Here is a 6,000-nt window from a genome sequence, read left to right on the forward strand (position 1 = left end):
AAAGTTAGGCCCCTACATCCACTTTTAGGCTCCCGAGACCCTTGTTTTGGGTGTGCGGAGCCCTCAGTAGCTCTCTCTGAAGTCAGCGGGAGCTGCTGGGGGCTCAGCACTTTTGAAAATCAGGCCCCTTATTGAGACTCCTACATATGGACTTCGGAGCTGCGCTTTTTGGCCCTTATTTTTTGAAAATCTTGACCGGATTGGCCAAAGCTGCATCCTCGTGGGCTGTTTGGGCCTTTTTGATGACGTCACAGCCAGGCACCAGTGCCCAACAGTGCACAGCTGGGACCCCACCTCTGAAATGGTCAGACACTACCCTGCCGCCAGTGTGCCAAGTGCAGGGGAGGAGAGGAGAGACGTTGATGAGGGGAGGACACAGATAACCAGGTCAGAGGTATCTGCAGGGATGGGGCAGCTGTGGGAGGAGGGGGCAGGAATGGTAACAAGGTGAAGGAGAAACACTCCCTTTAGCTCAAAAACTACCCCCTCCGAAGTGCAACACTCCTCACCCCCCTTTCCTTCCCAACGCAACCTGCTTGTGAAACCTCTCTCAGGTCCCGTCCCCCCAGATTCCTAACCCCTGGCCCAGGCTCTGAAAGCCAGTCCACATGCAGGGAGCCTTTCCCCCTTGGTTACCGCCCCCCACCTCGTCTTCCCCTGACCTACACTCACAAACATGCAAAGGTCAGCCCCTCCCCCACAGCACATGCGCCTGTTGCTGCATCTGCAGGAGCTTTGGAGAGGGTTTGTGGCTCCAGGCAGCAGGGGGCATCACACACTGCATGGGGGACTCTAACCTGCCCGTTGGGCTCTGCTACTGCCTGGAGCCCACCTGCTGCAGGGAGAGGGTTGCCTGATGGCACTGGAGCACAACCAGGAGTCTCCCAGTGGTAGCAGGGGCTAGTGCACCGAGCAGAACACCAGCCCTCTCCCTCTGCAGCCTTGAGGGTCACAGGCGGAGTGTGGCCTTGGTGAAGTCACAGCCTCCTGCCTTTCCCAAGGGGAGAGGCTTGTAGCAGCAGAGCCAAGGGGGCCACACAGAATTATAGACCAGCAGCGGCAGATGTCCCCGCTGGATTGGACCCTGGTAGATCCTCATTTGCAGCCTATGGGAAGTATTTTCCACTCCTCCTGCACTGGGGATGAACCTCAGCTACAGCACTTAGCTAGAGTCTCCCAAGGGAGGGTGAGATGCAGGGGATGGATTTGGTTCTATTCCTGTCCAATCCGGATCGGTTCCAACCAGTTAACACGTACATTGTAGCTGCTGAAATCCAGCTACAAGCCAAAGTGCCAGGACTGGGAATGGGCACTAGCCATTTTAGAATGACAGTTTCACATTGATGTAGCATGCGGTAGTTAATGCTTCAATTCTGGTATTGCCTATGGATTTGAACAGTCCTTGCCATTCTGATGACACCCCCCCCCCCCCAACCCCCATGCAGATTTAGAAAGGCACCTAAGGGATTTAGGATCACAAGTCCCACTGAAAGAAGATGGTATTTGAGCTCCAAAATCCCTTAGTGCTTTTGAAGATCTCTCCCTTGTATTCTAAAATCATGTTCCCCACTAGTTCATTTTGCTTAAGAATGTGAGTTGATATTTTGTGTTTGGTGGATTTGGGCAAAATTGTGCTCTCAGGTGCACACAGACAGATCACACCTGTATTTATGGCATGCCCTTTTTTCACTTTGGGCATTCTTACGCTGCCTAACCAAACTGACCATGTAAGGCACTATTTTATTTTATTTTAGTCTTTCAAAACAACCTAGGAAATTCCATGCAAAGAAACTACATTAAGAGCACACTACTTAAGGTTGCAAAGTCAAGCACTCAAAAAAAAATAATAATCAGGAAATACTAAAGTTGAGGTCATATATGCAACCTTAATACTGAGCTGTTGAATATATAGTATGTTACTATACAATTTTTATTCACATTGTATTATTTCTGCAGGACCCCGTCTCACCCACTGCACAGCGAGGATGGCAGAAGTTTTGCATGTAAAAAGAGCACAATTTTGCCTTTTATGAGGGTTCCCTTGGAAGAGATTAGTTTTTGTCTAAATCGGATTTTTAAGCCTCTTTTTTTAAATGGGTATATAACATTTTACATAGTCAACATAATTTATCTTGTAAACATGGTATGTATGATGCAGTCATCTGTGTGTTTCCATCTTAGCTAAATTGCTTTGGTAAGAGAAAGTGTTAAGAAAAACTAGGTAAACTTGATGTATAATATTAATACCATATTCAGCCCCTTTTCAGAACAACCAATCATTCTCAAGCTGACCCCCATTTCTGTAAGTAGTTTGCTGCTAGTAACTATTTGAATGAGTAATATTCAGGCTTGTGAGCTGTTGAGAAAATGTTCATTTTGCCATTCAGAGGGTGGTGGTGTCTGTCTAAGTGGGATGATATTTTTTCTGCTCTCTCATTGGGTGACATACATTTTGAATGTGAGACTAACCAGGGTTAACATCACTCTTCCAGTGGAATCTTTTAATCAATAATAATTTGTGCTAAAATTCATGAAACATTCAAGGATTATTATGGACATTTTTGGAACATCTGGATATCGACTGAATCCCCCAATGGGTGAAATTCACCTTGTACAGAAACCTGAAGAGATGCTATGTCCATGTGCACACTGGTGAATTTCACCTTAATGAATAATCTGACCCGATAAACATCAATGAACTAGTCTTGTGCTTTTATTTATGAAAATATCCCAAAATCTGGGTTTTAAACAATTTTGGTCACAAAGGGATGGACATTGGGCCCCTTGTTTAGAAAAATGCACTACTCCATGTTTAATCTTTGCCCAATATTTTAATCAATACCTTTGTTCATGTATTAAGGTTATGTGTAGTCTTGTCTATGTTTGATATCTAATTCCCCAAATTAACAGTTGATTGAGCTAAATAAATTACCTTTTCCTTTTTGGTGAGAAGTTCAGTCAGCCTCTGTAGAATTTTTTGCTTGCCATACGTAGAAAGATCAAATGATACTGAGTGCGAAATTCCATGATTTCTGAATTTCCATTCCAAAATGGAATAAAACTATTTTTTTCTGAATTTCCTGCCAAAAAAAAAATCTGAAAATTCATTTGGGGTCCCTTGAACCATTTAATTTAGGTTAAATCAAAATGTTGTCTTTGTGATTTTGACTTATTTTAAAAAAACATATATAACATAAAATGTTAAATAATTGAAACGAAAAGTTGTTTGTAAACAAAAAATTGAAACATTCCATTCCAAAAAGGTCAAAATGGAACATTTGCCCTTATCAAAGCGCTTTTTCAAATTTCTCTCTTGAAACACAATTTCATCGAAATCGGCACATTTCCATGAAATGTTTTGCCTTCAGCAAATCAGCGTTTTCCAACAGAGAAATGTTCCATAAAAAAAATTCTGACTAGCTCCAATAATTATTGAGAAAGATTCACCAAGGTGCATAAGCATGTGCTTAACTTTAAGAACACATTGGTCCCATTTTTCCCTGCGCGCGCGCGCGCACACACACACACACAGAAAAAGAAAGCGCCTACCCTTGTTTTTAGAATGGGGGTGGGGGACATGAAAATGTTTTTATTCATACCTTTTATTCCACAGTATTCATACCTTACCAAGTAGCCACCAAAAGGAATGACAAAAGGAAGACTGGGATGGTTATGGGGGGCAGAGGTTAAGTTATTTGGGTACCTTATCTGTTAATTTACAAACTTTCAAATCTTGTCAGTTTAACCTTAATTCTGAATTTCCTGGGTTTCTAATTTTTTTCTTTAATTTCAAATGTTCTTAGATGGTAACTTACACTCAAAACACAATCTGTGGCTGCAACCTTAACTGGACCATACCAATGTTTTTGCATGTGAATTTCCCTAGTTGTTTTAAATGGTCCTGACATGGTGGGACCATTCCCTCTGATTTCTGTTCCATTTCCCAAGTGTTCAACACCATGTGCTCAAGCTTCGAGCTGAGACCTGTTGACAATGCAGTTGACAATATTGGAGACTGACTGATGAGGCAGAATGGAACCAAGCACCCTCTCCATTTCTCTCTCAGAAGTTGCCGCAATGAGAATAAAAAATAATTTTTAGTAGTGTAGGAGGCAGATTGACTTCCAAACAGAGAGAACTCCATTGTGAGCCAAGGTTGCAAGGATATAAGGGGATGTAGTGAGCTCCCATCATCCTCTGCATGGGCTACCCCACATGGGCAGACCCTGCACCGGAGGAGAGCAGTCACGGACAGCCTGCTACTGGCCCTCCTGAGCAGGGAATAGGTGGAGCCTTTGTCCCTTCAATGAGCCAGCGCAGAGCAGGAAGTAAGATGTACCACTGCAGTTTACTTCCTCCTGGAGCGAGTGAAAGCAGGGATGGGACTATGCTTGACAGGAGAATGCCATGTACAGTGGATTTAATAGGAGACACAGGGCCAAATACATCTCCGGTCCGACATTGCTGGCTTCAGTGCAGTTACTGCAGAGTTGAATCTGGCCTGTCGTCCTTTTATATGCCAGGAGCTCCCAAGAAGACTCTTTCAACACCTGATTGAGCAGCGGTTGGACTCCGCTGAATCATGCTATTTGGGCTACTCCTTCTGTTGTCATTCGTAAAACATGGCCTGGTGCTGAAACTTTAACAAATGCAGCTCTATTAGTGCCACACCGATTTAGTGGCAGATTGTTAAATGTTAATGTGCTGCACTCTATAGCTTTAAATAGAATTAGAGATGTTTACAGCTTTGCTTAAATGCACCTTGTTCCTCCACATTAAATTTTATCGCCAGAATCCTCCATCAGCAAACAGGAGTAAATCACATTAGTGTCAGATGCTGTGTGGGGGCAGATTCTGCAGCTCCAGGGAAGGGGGGAGGGTTATTATTCTTGATTACAACTTTCTAATTCGTAGGTGTGGCTGGAATGTCGTTATCTCCCCATTTACAAGGAGATTATTTGTTTGAGAATAACTGTAACATCGGTGTGGGGTTCTCTTCATTAAGGACAGTCGACTTATGTCCTTTGCCAGGGCTTTGCCCGTACAGCAGAACTCGGAATGAATGCCATTGCGTTAACATGCATGGGTCACGTCCTGAGGTTTTTATTTAGTTTTCAATTCAGTCCTTGCTCAAGCTGAAGTAAAGGGGAGTTTGCCTGCGTACAACCCAAAAGAAGAGCCCTAGGATGTGACTGGGTTAATAAAGATGCTGCAGGAAGCAGAGCTGGGTAATTCAGAATCAGCATCCCAGCATGGCACTAAAGAGTGCTGTGCCAGATAAAATGGACATTTCAAATATTTACCCCAATAGTGATTTGTGGGCCCAATTCTGCTTCCTTGAGTGTTCCCCTGGACCTCAACTCATGTGCATAAGAGCTGCAGAATCAGGATGTGACTACCCCATGGCATAGGGGAATGGGGGAGGGATAGCTCAGTGGTTTGACCATTGGCCTGCTAAACCCAGGGTTATGAGTTCACTCTGGGGCAAAAATCTGTCTAGGGATTGGCCCTGCTTTGAGCAGGGGGTTGGACTAGATGACCTCCTGAGGTCCCTTCCAATCCTGATATTCTATGTTTGCAAGACTGGGGTGGTTAATCCCAGTGTGCAGAATAAAATGTGTAATTCCATTCTGCTGCCCTTAATGCTAACTGCAGTTGCAATTATTCTCCTGGACTTCCTGTGATTTACTAATACCACCTACCTATTACATCACACCTTTTATGACTAGATCTCAAAGCACTTTCCAAAGGAGGTCAGTATTACTATCCCCATTTTATAGATGGGGAAACTGAGGCACATAGAGATGTGACTTGCCTAAGGTTGCTGAGCAGGCTAGTGCCAGAGCTGGGTCTAGAAAGCATGTATCCAGACTCCCACTCCAGTGCCCTCTCCACTAGGACACAATAGGGATGCTGTGTGTTGTTCCACCCCAGCAACAGCTGCATTTCATCAGTGAGTGATGTAGTATAAAGTTGTTATGTAAAGGGAGGAGTCATATT

Source organism: Terrapene carolina, unplaced genomic scaffold (assembly GCF_002925995.2).
Source record: "Terrapene carolina triunguis isolate 2854851 unplaced genomic scaffold, T_m_triunguis-2.0 Scaffold402, whole genome shotgun sequence".
Taxonomy (NCBI): domain Eukaryota; kingdom Metazoa; phylum Chordata; order Testudines; family Emydidae; genus Terrapene; species Terrapene triunguis.